Source organism: Anabrus simplex, chromosome 1 (assembly GCF_040414725.1).
Source record: "Anabrus simplex isolate iqAnaSimp1 chromosome 1, ASM4041472v1, whole genome shotgun sequence".
In the NCBI taxonomy this organism is placed as follows: Eukaryota; Metazoa; Arthropoda; class Insecta; order Orthoptera; family Tettigoniidae; genus Anabrus; species Anabrus simplex.
The window spans coordinates 190,872,342-190,893,110 of record NC_090265.1 but is presented as its reverse complement, the minus strand read 5'-3'; positions in this window follow the sequence as shown (position 1 = coordinate 190,893,110).

The window sequence follows — 20,769 nt, the reverse complement described above, 5'->3', positions numbered from 1 at the left end:
TCCTGAATTCAAAATCTGTTAAGATATAGTCTATTATGGATCTGGTACCCCTAGCCTCCCATGTGTAGCGGTGAATAGCCTTATGCTTGAAGAATGTATTCGTAACAGCTAAACCCATACCAGCACAGAAGTCCAGCAAACGCTTCCCATTCCCATTAGCTTCCATATCTTCCCCACATTTACCAATCACCCTTTCGTATCCTTCAGTTCTATTCCCAACTCTCGCATTGAAATCGCCCATTAGCACTATTCTATCCTTGCTGTTGACCCTGACCACGATGTCACTCAATGCTTCATAAAACTTGTCAACTTCATCCTCATCTGCACTCTCACATGGTGAATACACGGACACAATTCTTGTCCTAATTCCTCCCACTGACAAATCTACCCACATCATTCGCTCATTTACGTGCCTAACAGAAACAATGTTGCGTGCAATGGTATTCCTGATAAAGAGCCCTACCCCAGACTCTGCCCTTCCCTTTCTAACACCCGTCAAGTACACTTTATAATCTCCTATCTCTTCCTCATTATCTCCCCTTACCCGAATATCACTTACTCCTAGCACATCCAGGTACATCCTCTTTGCTGACTCAGCCAGTTCTACTTTCTTTCTTCCATAAGCCCCATTAATATTGATAGCTCCCCATCGAATTCCATTTCGTTCGCCAAGTTGTTTCCAAGGAGTCCCTCGCCTGTCAAATGCGAGTGGGACTCCATTACTCCCATAGGTCCGAGGCTTGCTTAAAGTGTTCTGAGCTCGGTAAATTCATGAAGCAGGACGCTGCCCTACTTGCACATAGTCCAAGTGAGGATCTCTCCTCTAACGGGTTATGGACCACCGGTGAATTGTATAGTCCTAGCCGCCTGAGCACAAGGAGGGCCACGACTCAGAATATGTCCGAGATGCTCACTCCCATTCCATAGCAACTGGTATCCCGACTCTCAGGACCACTTACTAGGCCACTCAGCCGTTGCCCATGGTTCACGAACTAGGACGTGACTACAGTAACCCACAAACATGAACCAAGGCGGTAAAAATTCAGCAACACTGGAAGACATTGAGTGGTGGCTAGAAGAAGATGATTATCTAGGTTATTACATTTTAACAGAGGAGGAGGTCGTTGAAAGTGTGATCAGCTCAAAACAGATGAATATGACCAGGATGAAGCAGGTGATATTATTAACCCTAAGCCAAAATGTAGTGAAAAGGCCATCTACACATTGTCATTAAATCCGTTGAAGATAACAACGATGAAAAGTATATCTGCATATTACTAACATTTGAGGAATATGCGGAAGTTAATTATTATTAAAGATCTTAATGTCAAAGGAAGAAAAAAAAGATCAGCAGTTTCTTCAAACCAGTAAGCGTGTCAAGTGTGGTCAATGAAGGTGTGTCTTGATTGCCATGTAGTAATTCCGTACTGCACTAGTTATTCTGTACTAATGGTGAAATGTATTATATCTTGCATAATAAATAACCTTTGTACGATGGCGAATCAGAAAGTTACACTTGCTCGCTACGAGAGCACGCAGTGTGTCGTGACCGTGGCCAATGCGGAGGAAGCTACAGTAACTGCTGGCACGTCCGACAGGAAGGTTGCTGCGGTATCTCATCGCGTTGTGTGTGCAGAGCGGGCTAGGCTCAATGGCGCGTCAACTGGATGTTCACTCCAAATTGGCTATGTGTGAAACGATCACTTTTCTATGGGCTAAACGGCTCAATTACACGGACATTCATCACGAAATCACTGCTGTACATGGTGAGCGTGCAATTTTTCATCCAGGTATTGTAAAGTGTGTAAGCAATTTGACGCTGGACACACGGATCTCACGGACATATATCGCGAAGGCAGGCCCGGAACGTCCAATGCCGTTGTAAATGTTGACCATCTGGATGGTATCATTGGAGAGAATCGGCGTATAACACTGCAAGAAAATGCCAACAATGCTGAACATTTCGTACGGCAATGTGGTCTCCACTGTCCACCATCACCTTGGATTTCGTAAAGTGTGTCAAAGATCGTTCCCACGTCTGCTCACCGATGTTCACAAGGGACAACCTTTCCAATCGTCACTGGCATTTTTGCAACGGTATTCTGTGGAGTTTCTGCGGCGAATCATCACAAGGGATGAAACGTGGGTCCAGCACTTCATCCCTGAAACAAAGAGAACAACAATGGAATGGGTGCACACCACGTCACCACCACGAAAGAAGGCCAAGGTCCAACCTTCAGCAGGAAAGGTAATGGTGACAGTGTTCTTTGACATAGAGAGTGTGGTGCACGTAGAATTTATGCCGAAAGGTACGTCAGTCAACTCGGTTTCGTATTGTCAAACGTAGAAACGGTTGCGTAAGGCAATTAAAGAGAAGCGGCGAGGAAAATTGAGCGCCTGTGTGATTTTGTTGCACAATAACGCAACACCTCACACGGCCTGCCAAACGTCCGAACTGCTGCAGCTATTCAAGTGGAAGTTATGGTGACATCCTCCATACAGTCCAAACTTAGCGCTATGCGATTGTCATGTGCTCGGTAAGCTGAAAACGGATCTCAGTGGACGACGATTGCGACACGATGAGGACGTGAAAGCAGCTGTCTGCAGGTGGTTACATAGCGCTGGAGGTGATTTATACGCACCCTGAATCGAAAAGTTGGTTGACCGATCTGAGAAATGTTTATAGTCTCTTGGGGAATATGTCAAAAAGTGAACTTATATTGTATGATGTCATAGCTAGAACCCTGCACAGATGCGGATATCCGTGAAGTTAGTGTCTTGGCGGACATAAACTGTATGGCAGTACGGATAATTTAGCTGATAATTTCTAAATGACGTTTATTGATTTTCACTCAGGTATACTCTTGTTTTTGCATGTGGTTAGGCGATCCTTGACATTGGTATGGGAGAATAGTGATATTCTTGATATATACAGAGTCTTGAGACCATAAAGCCGTAAATCTGAGTTCAATACGTCGGCAGTTGTCGCAAGAGAAAATCCCTCATGAACCTGCGACTGTAGGCGTTCTGGTGCCAGGTGTCGGGCCTATTGCATTATGTTAACAGATCTATACCTTGGGTGTAATATACTGTAGTTAAATATTTAAATTATTTGCGGATAACCATGTTGCAGATGTGGATAACAATTAGCGGATGCGGATGTTGGTGCGGATGAAGAAAGTGCGGATGCGAAGCGGGTGCGGAGTGGATGCGGATATTAATTTGTATATCTACGCAGGGATCTAGTCATAGCCGTGTTGCCTATCTGTAGGTGGTTTCATAAATGGCCATAACTTGGGAGTGTAACTTACTTTTTGATTCGCCGTCGTATTTCTTAAATGTAAAATCCTGTACATGTGATTTTTACTGAAGACAGTGTTTAAATATGTACCTTGGCTTATTCCATAAGTTATTTTGTTTAATCCGGACTTTCGTTAATTCGGACAACCTACAGTCTCAATTAGTCCGAATTAATAAGGTTCTACTGTACATGACGTCAGCTACTGAGTCACAGACCTCCTGGTGCGGTGCCATCCAAGCGGCCTACCTACCACTTCCCGCATTCCCACAGTGCAGCTGTATAGTAACAATGCGGAGTTCCACTGGACATTTGGTATGGCTGAATGAATTTAATTTTGTCAAGCGACAGTGAGAGCACCACCAGAGATCTCTAACATGTGAACAACTCAGTTTACGGCCCAGGTGTGGGTTCTTCCCCGGATTCTGCGAATGATCCCGCCTCTACCGTGATACATTTGGTCGGGTATACAACTGGAGAGGAGGACCAGTACCTCCCCACATGACCTCACCTGCTATGCTGAACAGGGGCCTTGGATGGGACGATTGGAAGGGATAGGCAAGGAAGAAGAAGGAAGTAAGCGACCGTGGTCTTAAGTTAGGCACCATCCCTGCATTTGTCCTGGAGAAGAAGTGAAAAACTACAGAAAACCACATCGAGGATGACTGAAGTGAGAATCGAATCTCCTCTATTTGGTTGACCTCTTCTACCCAGGCTGAGTTGACCCCGCCGTTCCAGTCCTCGTACCACTTTTCAAATTTCGTGGCAGAGCCTGGAATCGAACCCGGGGCCTCCGGGAGTGGCTGAAAATGTCCGGATTCTTGGCTGAATGGTAATCGTAGTGGCCTTCAGATCGGAGGTGTGGGGGAGAGGGCTGCGTACGATTCCTGGCCGGATCCGGGATTTTAACTTGGTCTCGTTAATTTCTGGCTCGGGGGCTGAGTGTTGTGTACGGTTTAAAACTATAATTTCAATTCATCAAGTGAATTCATAATTAATAATAAGAAAAATACAAAATTTTAGCTGGCTACATGGTCGGTAAGACCAAAAGGCAAAATTAATAAAAACAAAACATAAAACAAAAAAGAAAACAACAAGAACATCAATGGGATGAAGGACCAAGATTCTCGACCACCCTTCAAAATGGAACCCATGAATTTCGTATCATGAGTCGAACTATCTATCACCCATTGTAGCAACTACGTTATTAAGAAAATTACATTTTAAAGAATGTTTAATCATATTTCTGGGACACTACATTGGCTTCTTCATTCTTACCACACCTTATTATAAAGATAAGAACAATTTTAATTTTGTCTTTAATGATTGTCATCAAAATTACTTTTCCTGCTCTGTCCGCAGAATTTTTCTGCGAATTTAATTTTGGAAGACGGTTTCATAACGAGCGTCGTCATTAGGGCTACCGGGTTTCAGAAATGCCAATAAGGGACAGGTCATTTAGACACGACATAACGACATTCGATCAAGAAATCACTGAGGAATAATTTACTGTGCTAGGTATAATTACACTGAAGACACAAACTTTATTACAGTATTTTCCTGTTTCATTGTCTACATAAAAGTTTAAACCCGTATTTTTAATAACATTTATCCTTTGTCAATAATGCTGAATCTCCCTTAATCGCACGTTATAATAACACTAGTATGAACTCCCTCACTCTCACCCCACCACAGTACAACAGAAATTTCCAGCTTTATTAATTTCTGTTAAAAGAATTTGAAAATGAAAGAATGCAGGTTTCATCAACTGTTGCGTTGACAAAAACCAGATGGCTCTTTCCTTGCTCCCGCGAGTCCTGCGCTTAGGCGGTTTACACGCCTATTACGCATTTCGATTATAGTGCAGAATCGCTAGATGAAGAAATGCAGGATCGGTAAATGCTACTGTAAAGAAATCATTTTAACCATGGCAGAAGTGAGCTATTTCAATGTGGGGAAAAAAGAGCGTCACGTATGCTGTTAAAAAGGGACAGCAATTCAGACCATGTTTTGAAGTCCCCTTGCAACGAACAATTTCCATAGTTGGTTTTGATTTAATAGGTGTTCACATGGCAATCCCCGATAATATAAGGAAATAATTATTGTTACATAATAAATCTGTTGGTACGCTGAGTTATCCAGACGTTTAAGAGCAAGATGGTTGGTTTTATCTTGGCCGAGCCCAATATAATTTTTTTCAGGACAACGTTTTTGACTCCTCGGCTTCCCCGAAATTCATGAAAGTAGTTAGTGGGACGCAAAACTATTATTATTATTATTATTATTATTATTATTATTATTATTATTATTATTATTATTATTATTATTATTATTATTATCATTATTTTACAATTTCTTCTATGTCACACCGACTCAGATAGGTCTTATGGCGACCATGGCCTTAATTAGAGTATCGCCCCAGAAATTGCCTGGTATGGAACTGGAAGGCCACGGAAAACCAGGAAAACCATATTGAAGACTGCCGAGAGTGCGGTTAGAACCCACTATCTCCCGAAAGCAAGCTGATAGCTAGTCCGGCCGCGCGGTGTATGGGGCAACTCGTCTGCCTGTCGCCCCTGGTTCGATTCCCGGCCGGGTCATGGTTTTTTAATTGTAAATTATTAATATCCCATTCCTGGGGACTGAGTGTTTGTGTCGTCCTTAACGTTCCTTTCATCACATTCAACACTTTACACTTCCGACATTTACAAAATACACGCAGGTTCCTCACATGTGGTGCAAGTAGGGGCGAAAGATCTTTCTAGGTCGACGTCCCGAACAAATAGCATTAAGAAAAGAAGCTGATAACCACGTTGCCCAAATCGCGCGGCCACATTCTCGCTATTATTATTATTATTATTATTATTATTATTATTATTATTATTATTATTATTATTATTGTTACCGTGTTTTAGTGGTAGGTAGAGGTGAAAGAAGGTGCGGGCGTGAACGGGTCTCAAACTACGGAATCAAAGTTAATGTAAAATTTAACAAGGTTATATTTTCTTTTCAAAAACAAAGAAATAACAAGCATGGCAGGTACAAAGTAGCAAATCAAAAGGGGAGTTACAATATTTACAGGATTTGGGCTTCGCCCTGACTTTACACTGCTTGGGCAATCAGCTCAGTTTTACCCCAAACACAAGTTTCAACAGAGGGGCAGAAAACCCCATTCATGCCTAGGAGCCCTTGCTCCAAATTACACTGAAAAGCCTCCTCGAGGCATACAACACTCAATTTTCAAAAGAGCCACTCACTCTCAAATTTAAGCCTCTCCCAGGCCACACCAAACTCCACCTTCAAGTTGTCCTCACTGGACATAGACACAGGGGTAAAATACCCAACCTACTGAGGTCTATTAAATGAAAAGGGGCAATTACATGACCTCTAAAATAACAATTTGAGAGGAGGCGATCTTGCACTCCTAATACACTTGTTTTTTAAAACCTAATCTGGCTCTAGGCCACTAATGCAAGGGCTAATCCCATACTACAGAGGTGACTTTAGAAAAGAGCAGTTGGTTTTACATTAACGAAGAATAGGTTGAGAAAATAAGTTCACCTCAAAACAATGTGAGTGGGAGCTCGAGAGGGTTAGCACTCTCTATCCCAATATGCAGCTTAAAAGAGAATAGATGAAAAGATTGGTTACATTTTAGGAAAAGGTTACATGGTGGAAACGCTTCGAACCCGCTCCGAGAGTTAAACTGCCAACCTAGCAAGAAAAGAAGTTATTAAGAGGCCATTACCTGGTGTTGAACAGCCGGAGAAGAAAGAGGCGCTACCCGCCCCCTGCTATGTACTTTACACACTGAAAGATGGAACAGAAGTGGCCCGGAGACCCTAAAATCAGCAGTTTATATCCTCTCGCGGAAGGTTCTAGGGGTTAGGGGAATGAAAACACCCTCCCACAAACTTTTTATTGGCTAGGGTACAGAAACATATCCAAGTTGGGGGAAGATACATCGGATTGGTCAGAAATTAATAACAGAAATTCGGGATTGGTTAAATGCAAAACAAGGGGAAAGAGAGGGGTATACAGCCAACTTAAACAATAACTGAAAATTTTTTTAGCAAAGACAAACATTTGAAATAAAAATTTCTCCAACAAAATAGTTCTTTGACTCCGCACTAGGGTGCACTATTGTTGATCTTCAGTAGTGTCCTCTAGAAGAGAAAGTTCACACTTCTTACTTCAAGCGAAACAAAAACACATCAAAAATGACACAGTTCAAAAACTCAAAGTTTTCCATGTGGTGACATCTTCAGAGAAAGTAGAAAATTAGTAGTGTAGATAAAGTTCAGACTTCCTCCAACAGAGGAGTTTCAACAGGCGCACATTTTAAATTAGCGGAGTGGAGGTGTACCGCCCGGTACAGACCTCCCCCCCCCCCCCAAAAGTTCCTCCCGGGGTGACACATGAAATGTTTGAAAACAAGGTCCAAGTTTTGATGTAGATATGGAGATTAATTGCCAAAAAAAAAATTTTATAAGATTTTCTTAATTTGGTTTGATTCAGTTTCAAAATTTGTTGTTGCAGGTGAAGTATAGTCTTTAAGTTTGTAGAAGTAGAATTCTGAAGATAAACTTTTAATACTCAAAAGTGATGAAAAATTTTGCAATGTCCACCAAATATTGCTGTTGAATTCCCAAGTGTAGTCATTGCTTATAGTAACTGTTCATGTAGTTGATGTTGATGAAGTTGGATGGCCAGACCGGCCGTTGCAGCTTGCGTCCAAAGGAGGCCGCTCTGACCCCTCAAGTACCCTGAGATACCGCTCGCCCGCACTATGAGGGGAGCAGAGGTGTTGAAACACGCCGCGCCCGCGGTGAACATATACAGGCTGCGGGCAAGTAGCAGGTCGTGCGCCGCGCATCAGCCTTGGCCGGGAGGAGAGCTCCGGCTCGCCGTGCACCTGACGTCCTCGCTGGAGAAGAGGGGGCCCGTCCTCTGCCCCAGTTGCTGCACGGCGCCGCGCGGCTGCGGGGGCACTGAAACATTAAAGCTAGGCGGCAGAATTGTGTTGGACCATCATCTTTTTGAGGGCACAGGCTTGGTGAAGAGGTTGAGGGGTCAGCGGCGTGCAGATGTCCATGGCATTTAATATAATTCAGCCACAGTGTGTATTGGAGCAGGAGACGGGAGCGTGGTAATGGCCGAGGCAAGGACAGGATGGCAGTTTAACAAATCGGGGGAGGTTTCACACAAATGCTTACATATAAAACAAAATATTATAGAAGGGGCAGAAAGCCTTAAAAGTGAAACTCAAAAAAAAAAAATATATATATAACCTTCATATTCCTTTCAAAATAATATGAAGCAAGTTGACACAAAATTTACACCGGTTTCACCTGGGACAGGTGAACTCTAAATATCCTCTCGGTGGCTGGATTACTTAACAATAAGGTAACCGGCGTAAGGAAATCCAGAATAATGCATGGCCCATGAAATCTGGGGGCAAGCTTGCCCGCGGGAACAAAGTTCTTGACCACCACCTGGTCACCTACCTTCAAAGTGGTGGGTCTCCGTCCACGATCATACCTTTCCCTAACCTTTTCATGAGATACCTTAAGATTGGCTTTAGCCTTCTTCCAAAGATCTTTAATGTTATCCGGATCTATTGTCTCGGGTAGAATGTCACTCAGAGACCAGAGGTTAGAGAGCGGCGTGTTGGGAACAAACTTGAACATCAAGGAAGCTGGAGTGAATTTATGAGATTCATGAACCGCCGAATTCAAGGCAAAAGCTAACCAATGCAGGGACGTGTCCCACCTAGAATGATCTTCATGATGATAGGCAATAAGTGCGGACCTGAGATTACGATTAACCCGTTCAGCCAGAGATGGTTGAGGGTAATAAGCAGAAGTAGTTACATGAGAGATGGATAAGTCAAAACAGAATTTACGAAAAAGATTTGATGTGAACGCCTTAGCATTATCGGACACAATATATTGGCACGGACCAAAAGAAGCAAAAATAGAATTTAGGCAAGTAATTGTGGACTGAGCGGTAGCCAGCTTAGTCGGAAATAACCAGGAAAATCTTGTAAAACCATCTACACATACAAAGATGAATTTGTTGGCATTTCCCTTCGACTGGGGGAAGGGTCCTACATAATCAATATACAGGCGTTCCATGGGGCGCGATGCTTGATGCGAAGACAAAAGGCCTACCTTGGTGGACATGGTGGGTTTACTGAGCCAACAAGATTTACAAGCTTTTACAAGTTCACGGATTTCACCGTCCATACCTTTCCAGATGAACATTTCACGAATCTTTTCACGAGTTTTAAATATTCCCAGATGCCCCCCCCCAATGGGGTCTCATGATAGTATTTGAAGATCATAGGCACAAGGACAGCTGTAACGACAACCTTCATCATCTTGTCATGCCTCGAAGGGCAACATAAAACACCATTCCTCAGAACATAAGGGACGACATGTTCCCCAGAAGAAAGGGTTTCCATTATCGGAGCCAGCGTCGGATCTTCATGTTGGTATTTCTCGATATCCCTAAAGAGCATGGGGCATCCGTTAAGATGGCATTAACATCAGATAGTATGGACTCGGGAGGTGATGAACTGTCGACCGGTTCTTGGGTCTCGACGTCGTTTGAAAACATACGGCTGAGTCCATCAGCGACAATATTTTCGGTACCTCTGATATGTCTAACATCAAACTGGAAGGCAGAAATACGGATGGCCCAACGGGCTATACGACCAGTACGACGCGGCCTACCTAAGACCCAGCTTAAGGCTTGATTATCTGTCTCCAGGTCGAATTTAACATGTTCCAGATAGAGACGGAACTCCTCTAAGGCGAATAAGACTGCCAAACCTTCTAGCTCATATATGGAATACTTGGCTTCTTGAGCCGACAAGGTCCTAGATGCATAGGCGATGGGTCGCCTCCCTAGTTCAGTCTCTTGAAGAAGGACTGCCGCTACTGCTGACGACGACGCGTCGGTTTGGACAATGAATTTCTTCGAGAAATCAGGCATAGCAAGTACAGGGGCATTACAAAGAGCTAATTTAAGGTCTTCAAAAGCGGCTTGTTGAGAAGGTCCCCACTCGAATTTGATGCCTTTCCTACGAAGAAGGTTTAAGGGCGCCGCTCTATTAGCGAAGTTAGGAATAAACTTCCTGAAGAAATTCACCATACCAATAAACCTGGCGATGCCTTTGATGTCCTTGGGAGGTTTAAAATCACGGATGGCCTGTGTTCTAGAATGATCGACGGCTACACCATCAGGTGACACAATATGCCCTAGGAAAGACATAGAGGGCTTAGCGAAGGCAACCTTGGACAACTTAACAGTTAACCCAGCTTTACGAAGGCGATCGAGAACTTCTCGCAGATGATCTAGATGCTCTTCAAAAGTCTCTGAAAATACGACGACATCATCCAAGTAGTGATATAAGTACTCAAATTTGATGTCGGAGAAGACCCTATCTAGCAGCCTAGTGAGTACAGCTGCTCCCGTGGGGAGCCCGAAAGGCACGCGGTTGTATTCATATAAATTCCAGTCCGTGGCAAACGCTGTAAGGTGTTTAGACTCTTCGGCAAGGGGAATTTGATTATAGGCCTGATTCAAGTCCAAGATAGTAAAGAACTTGGCCTTACGAAACCATGAAAAACAAGAATGAAGGTCGGGAAGGGGCACAGATTGTAACACCACCTTCCGATTGAGAGCCCTGTAATCAATGACAGGCCTGAAGCCCCCTTGGGGTTTCGGGACTAGAAAAATAGGCGAGGAATACGCTGACTTAGAGGGCCTAATAATACCATCCTTCAACATCTGATCGATAATTTCTTTCAGAGCCTTCATTTTAGGTGGAGATAGCCTATACGGTGGAAAACGGACAGGAATCGAATCCGTGACCTCAATTTTGTATTCTATCAGGTCAGTAACACCAAGAGTATCAGAAAACACCTCTGGAAACGACTGACACAGCTTACGAATACTATCAGCCTGCTCCTCAGGTAGATGTCTAAGGTCTAACAACATCTCATCCTGGGTAGGCGAAATAGAAGAACATGATGCAGAATTACACTTTAATAAAGGGATGCTACAATTAGAGGCAAATTTGAAAGTGCAAGACCTACTCTGAAGATCGAGCACAAGACCAGTGTGAAAAATAAAGTCCGCTCCCAATATAATGGGGCAAGACAAGAGCTTGGCCACAAACAATTTAACTTTCCAAGTGAATTTAAAAATACGAATTTTGACCAATAAGGAACCTAGAATTTCTAATGGGGATGAATTAGCCGAAACATATTGAACAGGAGATGAGACATAGTCAGGTAGTTTACAAACAGATTTCAATTTAGAATACCATTCAGCCGAAATAATCGAACAAACGCTGCCTGAATCTAAGAGAGCTGTAATAGGCTCGTTATTTAACTCAATCTTAAGAAAAGGAACAGGTGCGGGGGAATCCGCCGCAATCCTAAGACACTCTTTGGGACCTTCAAAAGATAAATTTGAAAATTGCTCATTCCCTGAATTTATAACCTGTTTACTAGGGGCTGAGTCTCGGGAAGATGGATTAGTCGACTCAGCCGAAGCCACTAGTCACTTTTTATTATTGGCATAGGTAGAATTTGCACCAGAAGTTGAGAAGGAGGGGGTGCTATTCGAGTTTGGGCAATTCTTGGCGATATGTGAGAAAGCCCCACATTTAAAACAGCCTAGTGCTGAACCAGCTCCATTATTTGCCCTACTAGTTTTGACCAATGGACATTTATTGCGAAGATGGTCAGACGACCCGCAAGCATAACATTTACGGGGTGTGACTGGTCGGCGAGGTGGAGGCCGAGTATTACTAAACGAAGGAGGGGGTTCTTTTGCCACACGCAAAGAATCGGCGTACCTAACTCCTTCCGCTGAGACGGCCAACGCTTCAAGTTCAGAGAAAGTTTGCGGGCATGCCGCGAAACACAAATATGACCTATAAGATGGTGAAATGCCTTCTACAATGGCTTGTACAATCTGATCCTCAGGGAAGTGCAGAGCAAATACCCTAGTATAAAACTTAATGTCCTGTATGAAATCAGCCAAGTTTTCATCCAAGCGTTGTACACGGTAATAGTACTTCTGAATAAGGGAAGACCTGGCCCTAGCCGGGATGAAGTTAGCTAGCAAATGGGCATGGAAATCCTCAATAGATGATTGCTCGGCAATGGCTCTTACGATTTTATCTGAGAGAATACCAATAGCATACGGATAGATAATTTGCAAAATTTGACATGGAGAAAGAGAAAACACAAGTGCATGATCCTGAAATTCAACTAGAAATCTTAAAAATGAAATTACATCACTGGTGGTATTAACAGAAAACTTAGAGATTCCTCTGAGCAACATTGCCAATGGATGAGGCAAGCTGCTAAACCCGGGTGACATAGTAGGTAAAGGTTTCAATGGCAAGGAAGTTAATTCAGAACGGATGTTACTCAACGATGCACGGTGTTCAGACTCGTTGTCCAATGGGGCAGAGATAGTTTGAGCGGCGATGGTTTTCCTATTAACTTCTCCCTTATGAGGCTCTTCCTCGCTACCTACATTCACTGTGGTGGGTAGATCGCTTTTGGGAGGAACCTCCCCTGTTAACAATTGAGTGACCTTGCTAGATAATTCAGACATATTTTCAAGCAGCGTACTAGCTTCCTTCTTCTGAACGTCATTCAACTTTAGAGACAACAGATCGTTAACTCTATTGGAAAAATGAAACAGCCTAGCTTGCACACGCTTAATTTGATTAGGAGAAGGATCATTTTCATCAAAAAACTAACTACAGAAGCTAGCCCAGTAATATTCTCCGTGATCGTGGAAAGAGAGTCGTCAATTTCTTTCTCTCCCAAATTGGGGATGGAAATGGGCAAATCTAGGGACTCTCAAAGCTTGTTTGTGTCTACTGCAACCGTGCCTCCAGATTGTACATTTCTAATAGTCAATTCATAGATCAACTCCTCCTTGCGCAAATAGTTAAGATGGAGAACATCGCGAGGGCCGGGCATGGTGACAGAACAATTTTGAAAAACTCAAAAAATTCCAGCAACTGAAAAAATAGTTAGAGTTCGGAACAAAACAATGTTTAGCCGTCAAAAGGGGCTAAATTGAGACCCATTCAACCACGCTCTGCTACCACTTGTTACCGTGTTTTAGTGGTAGGTAGAGGTGAAGGAAGGTGCGGGCGTGAACGGGTCTCAAACTACGGAATCAAAGTTAATGTAAAATTTAACAAGGTTATATTTTCTTTTCAAAAACAAAGAAATAACAAGCATGGCAGGTACAAAGTAGCAAATCAAAAGGGGAGTTACAATATTTACAGGATTTGGGCTTCGCGCCCTGACTTTACACTGCTTGGGCAATCAGCTCAGTTTTACCCCAAACACAAGTTTCAACAGAGGGGCAGAAAACCCCATTCATGCCTAGGAGCCCTTGCTCCAAATTACACTGAAAAGCCTCCTCGAGGCATACAACACTCAATTTTCAAAAGAGCCACTCGCTCTCAAATTTAAGCCTCTCCCAGGCCACACCAAACTCCACCTTCAAGTTGTCCTCGCTGGACATAGACACAGGGGTAAAATACCCAACCTACTGAGGTCTATTAAATGAAAAGGGGCAATTACATGACCTCTAAAATAACAATTTGAGAGGAGGCGATCTTGCACTCCTAATACACTTGTTTTTTAAAACCTAATCTGGCTCTAGGCCACTAATGCAAGGGCTAATCCCATACTACAGAGGTGACTTTAGAAAAGAGCAGTTGGTTTTACATTAACGAAGAATAGGTTGAGAAAATAAGTTCACCTCAAAACAATGTGAGTGGGAGCTCGAGAGGGTTAGCACTCTCTATCCCAATATGCAGCTTAAAAGAGAATAGATGAAAAGATTGGTTACATTTTAGGAAAAGGTTACATGGTGGAAACGCTTCGAACCCGCTCCGAGAGTTAAACTGCCAACCTAGCAAGAAAAGAAGTTATTAAGAGGCCATTACCTGGTGTTGAACAGCCGGAGAAGAAAGAGGCGCTACCCGCCCCCTGCTATGTACTTTACACACTGAAAGATGGAACAGAAGTGGCCCGGAGACCCTAAAATCAGCAGTTTATATCCTCTCGCGGAAGGTTCTAGGGGTTAGGGGAATGAAAACACCCTCCCACAAACTTTTTATTGGCTAGGGTACAGAAACATATCCAAGTTGGGGGAAGATACATCGGATTGGTCAGAAATTAATAACAGAAATTCGGGATTGGTTAAATGCAAAACAAGGGGAAAGAGAGGGGTATACAGCCAACTTAAACAATAACTGAAAAAAAATTTAGCAAAGACAAACATTTGAAATAAAAATTTCTCCAACAAAATAGTTCTTTGACTCCGCACTAGGGTGCACTATTGTTGATCTTCAGTAGTGTCCTCTAGAAGAGAAAGTTCACACTTCTTACTTCAAGCGAAACAAAAACACATCAAAAATAACACAGTTCAAAAACTCAAAGTTTTCCATGTGGTGACATCTTCAGAGAAAGTAGAAAATTAGTAGTGTAGATAAAGTTCAGACTTCCTCCAACAGAGGAGTTTCAACAGGCGCACATTTTAAATTAGCGGAGTGGAGGTGTACCGCCCGGTACAATTATTATTATTATTATAGAAAATATTTTAATGCTTAGACCACTGAAAAATGTGATTGATCATGTTCTACGAGCAGTGTAGTTCCCTTTGTGGATCAGTGGTAGATCCTATAACATGTTGTACTATTTCCGTTAGTATTAATTTTCTTAATTCATAGCAAAAAGTAATGTTAAGACAATACTTTTCTCTAAGTTTACATATTAAACTTAAATTATGTTTCCACAGTCAGAGCATTCCCAATTGAATGATAGTGAAATCATCATCATCATCATCTGTTTACCCTCCAGGTTCGGCTTTTCCCTCGGACTCGGCGAGGGATCCCACCTCTACCGCCTCAAGGGCAGTGTCCTGGAGCTTCAGACTTTTGGTCGGGGGATACAACTGGGGAGAATGACCAGTACCTCGCCCAGGCAGCCTCACCTACTATGCTGAACAGGGGCCTTGTGGAGGGATGGGAAGATTGGAAGGGATAGGCAAGGAAGAGGGAAGGAATCGGCCGTGGCCTTAAGTTAGGTACCATCCCGGCATTCGCCTGGAGTAGAAGTGGGAAACCACGGAAAACCACTTCCAGGATGGCTGAGGTGGGAATCGAACCCACCTCTACTCAGTTGACCTCCCGAGGCTGAGTGGACCCCGTTCCAGCCCTCGTACCACTTTTCAAATTTCGTGGCAGAGCCGGGAATCGAACCCGGGCCTCCGGGGGTGGCAGCTAATCACGCTAACCACTACACCACAGAGGCGGACCATGATAGTGAAATACGTATCTTAATACACGATAACATGGCACAGCAGAGTGTTCCACAGTTCAACACTAGAGAGCAGCTGTTTATAACAAGTAGAGAATTTACATTGCAATGGGTGTATATAGCACAAAGAGCTTCCATCATGACTCTTGATAAAGAGCAGAAATTCCAGTAAACTTGAAAATAATGGTTCCTTGTCATTCTGAGAATCCATTTCTAGCAAGTGCATTCTCAAAGGGAAGTAGACATGTAAAGTAATATTCTAATATAATTATGAGACAATTTATTCGCCCGACACGAAAAGCTTGCAATTAGAAAGAGGTTCTTAAGATCACAGGGGCTAGAAATAAGGCTGAATAGTATTTCTTGTGAAGTTGAAAGAAGGAGGGCAGAGCTTTAATTGGTCCCTTCTCTATTCCAGTGAGCAAGAAAAGGCATTTTCAACTTCTCTTTATGTCTTACGACTTTCACGTCACTGGTCTAAAAACCTATAACAATTGACGTACCAGGACGTAACTCAAATGGACATACTAATGAGAAAATTACCTTTAAAGTACATGTTACAAGAAATTTATTTCACAGTGTATGACCAATGATACCTATTGTGTTTGACAGCAGCCATTATAGTTGCTATAACATTATACTGCCGGGCTGAGTAGCTCAGACGGTTGAGGCACTGGCTTTCTGACCCCAACTTGGCAGGTTCGATCCTGGCTCAGTCCGGTAGTATTTGAAGGTGCTCAAATACGTCAGCCTCGTGTCGGTAGATTTACTGGTACCTAAACGAACTCCTGCGGGACTAAATTCCGGTACCTCGGCGTCTCCGAAAAGCGTAAAAGTAGTTAGTGGGACGTAAAGCAAATAACATTATTATTATTATTATTATTATTATTATTATTATTATTATTATTATTATTATTATTATTATATAATACCGACCAAAGTGACCACGCGTATTAACGAATCTGGAGTCAAGGTCTACATTCGGAAGACGAGTGGGTTCGAACCCCATCGTAGGCTGTCCAAAAATTGGTTTTCTTCGGTTTCCCATTTTCACTTCCAGGCAAATGCCTGGGCAGTTCCTATTCATACGCCACAGCCGGTTCCTTCCACTTCCTTACCCAACGTCATTCGCTTCATCCTCATTAGCTCCTCAACTGAGGTTAGCGTCAGAAAGGACATCCGGCTGTTAAAACATGCCATACATTTCATCTTACGTCATCCCCGATCCCGTATGGGAAAGAGGAATTAAGGATTAGGAGTATAATATAATACCCAGAAACCATAACATTTTTCAGTTCCTCCCGTGCTGCTGAGCACACCGGGCGACGAGTTCTCTCCGCAGGAACGAATCCGCCTCGTTCCATGTTATATCAAAAAGCTTACGATCATAGATAAACAGCTGCCGCCAGGTGTTCTACAGCCGGCCTCTGGTTCGTCGGACTCGTAGTGGGATCCAGTGTGTGTCCACTTAGGGTATACGAAAGACACTACCAGCATCATGTAATTCGTGATGCAAATTTACTTAAGCAATTTTATTATACTTTTAATTGGAATGATAATGGAAAGAAACAAGTGAGAAACTAAAATTTCATGTTTTCATGTTTGTACTTAATATATTTTTGGAATAGTCTTTGACACGCGCTGGATAAAAAATAAAATAGCTTTCGTTGAGGTCTCAGTCTCAATTGCTGTATATTTGTGTGTACAAAATGCGCTGAAGTATGGGTGATTTGAGTTATCGCATTCAAGGATTCTGTTAAAGTTGCTGCTCATGGTCAGTGGTACTTTAATGGCATATTCTAGACTTTTATTTATTTTATTTTATGTATTTTAATGTTTCAAAGATCCCATGAGCTAATGCTCCTATTGGGACAGTACATTAAACAGCTGGCACAGTTACAATATTAAAGACAAACTGAATTATTGATAATACAGAGCTGACAAAAATTTACGATAATTTAAATCTAAAATAAAACATTGTTCAAGGATAAAATTTTGTGTTTAAAAGTTTTTTTTTTTAAGTTTCAAAATCTTCCTCCTCACGGAGGCAGCCTAAGATAAAGAATACACAAATACAATGTCAATCAAAAATTAAAAAACTGAGTAAATGTCTCAGTCTGGCGAATATAAGTGGTATCTGAGTATCAAAAGAGAACCCCTGAGCGCGTTCAGCCCCCAGTCGATGAACTCCTTAGTACTGATGTTGAAGGTCTTCATCAGCTCTATCATCTTATTAGGGACTGTCCCTCATGAGACTCCTCACTTCTTCTTATAACACGGCACTGTAGGCAGGTACATAGACTTCCTTTCTCGGTCCACAGGTCCATATTGCTCGAAATGAAACCTAATAATACATTCATCTTAACAGACTAAATCCAAGAGCATTAAATTTTTTGTCCCTAAATGTTTCTTAATTTTTCTTTTGAATTTAATGAAATTCAGACGAGTTTTTATCGAGGCTGGAATGGAATTAAATGCTATTATAGCCCTATAAAACAGCATTAGTTCCATACTTCACTGTATTCATTCTGCGGACATGTAAGTTTCCAGATTGCAGGGTTACATGTTCATGAATAGATGAATTACTGATGAATTTGAGCAAATAATAATGAAATTAACTCACTCATCCCCCTGCCCTGTTTTGAAAGACCGTTAGCAGTTACAATGATCTGTGTTGAAAAATATTAAAAGGGTTGTTAGTCAAAAAATGATGTAATCCCATAATGTTTTCAAAATGTATACGAAATACATACATTAGTATAAGTAGCCACCAAACACATACTTTCCGAGTTATATTATTAATATTTTAATCTGCTTACCCATAATTTGAGGTTGCCCAGATTAACCAAGCTTGCATAATATAATTGATGAAATCATACTTTGAAAGCACTCGTGGAGTATTTAACAGCTAAAAATGACATGCTTAAAATATCAATTTATATTAACCTATATATGAAATTTTATACAATGAGTGATAAAGGCACACACCGAGAGGAGTGGCCCCATGTTTTAACGCACTACCCCTATTGAGCCAAACTCTGCATTCGTGAGACGAGTGGGTTCGAACCCTACCGTCGGCTGTCTTGAGAATGGTTTTGTCTGCTGTCCTATTTTCACTTCCAGTCAAATGCAGAGACAGTTCCTATTCATAGGCCACACTCGATTCCTTCCACCTCGTTAACCAAATTCAATCGTCGTAATCCATTTCATCTCCAGCTCCTTAACTATGGTTGGAAGGAGGAAGGGCATCGTGCCGTAAAAACAAGCCATATAATTTCATCTCACCTCATTCCCGACTTCATAGCAGAAAACGGCCTACTGAGTAGACATACATACAATGATAAAACAACACATTTGCTCAGTATTTTTCAGAATCTCATACGCTAATTTAATGCCCCCTTTCCCCATTCTGTTTTATCCCCCGTGGCTCATATTTATGTTCCTCTATTTCAATAATTGGTTGAATTTTGAAATATATTTTCATTATCCTAACACTTTATAACTCGAGAACAGCACGCAGCACAACTGAGAAAGTGAGGGAATTATCAGGCTTGTTGTTATGCCGCAGAGGGGTGTGGGTGATGTGTCAACGACAGGCAGGCACCGCGCCCCAGCCGACCTATGACAGGGATTCACTATATAAAAACGGGGCGATTTTATGCTCACTCCCCCTTAAAGTGCGCTAACGTTGACTACAGTGGCTTGGTCATATGCTTCGAGAAGAAGCATGAACAGTTGCAAGGAAGGGCTTCGCTCTGGAAGGGGTCGGAAAGAAATGACAACCACGACCTAAGCAACAATAGGTTGACACACAACAGAACATGGTCCGCGACCTAGTGAAATAAAGATAACGAAGTTACACTGTAGACTACGTCACTATATAGGACAAACACTAATGTTTGTGATTGGTATTATCTGTTCTTGGCCCAATATTATGTCTTATATTTGTCAATGATATCGGGAAATTACTGCTGTTTGTCAGGCTGTCATTATCTGCTGATGACACAAAACTGTATTTATAATCTTTAAAAAAGACATATCTTTTATTCAGACTTGGCCTACTGTCAACCGACTAAGAATTAATCATACTAAAAGTAACTAGGCCTATCTCATATTTCATAAACCATTTTTGTACATCTTCTCTGGACATCAACTTACGTTTCTACGACCACGTGATAATTCGAGTTCAAGAAATAAAATTTCTAGGGCTTAGCATAGATGAGTCGCTAACATGGGAGAATCGCACCAATCAATACTGATCTGCATTTAGGCCAGTCGCCCAGGTGGCAGATTCCCTGTCTGTTGTTTTCCTAGCCTTTTCTTAAATAATTTCAATGACATTGGAAAATTATTGAACATCTCCCTTGGTAAGTTATTACAATCCCTAACTCCCCTTCCAATAATGAATATTTGCCCCAGTTTGTCCACTTGTATTAAAACTTTATCTTCATATTGTGATCTTTCCTACTTTTAAAGACGGCACTCAAACTTATTCGTCTACTAATGTCATTCCACGCCATTTCTCCGCTGACAGCTCGGAACATACTACTCAGTCGAGCAGCTCGTCTCCTTTCTTCCAATTCTTCCCAGCCCAAACTTTGCAAAATTTTTGTAACGCTACTCTTTTGTCGGAAATAAGCCAGAACAAATCGAGCTGCTTTCCTTTGGATTTTTTCCAGTTCTTGAATCAAGTAATCCTGGGGAGGGTCCCATACACTGGAACCATACCCTAGTTGGGGTCTTACCAGAGACATATAAGCCCTCTCCTTTACATCCTTACTACAACCCCTAAACACCCCCATAACCATGTGCAAAGATTTGTATCCTGTATTTACAATCCCATTTATGTGATTACCCCAATGAAGATCTTTCCTTATATTAACACCCTGATACTTACAATGATCCCCAAAAGGAACTTTCACCGCACCAACGCAGTAATTAAAACTCAAAGGACTTTTCCTATTTGTGAAACTCACAACCTGACCTTTTAACCCGGTTAACATAATACCATTGCCTACTGTCCATCTCACAACATTATCGAGGTCATTTTGTAGTTGCTCACAATCTTGTGATTTATCACTCTATAGAGAATAACAT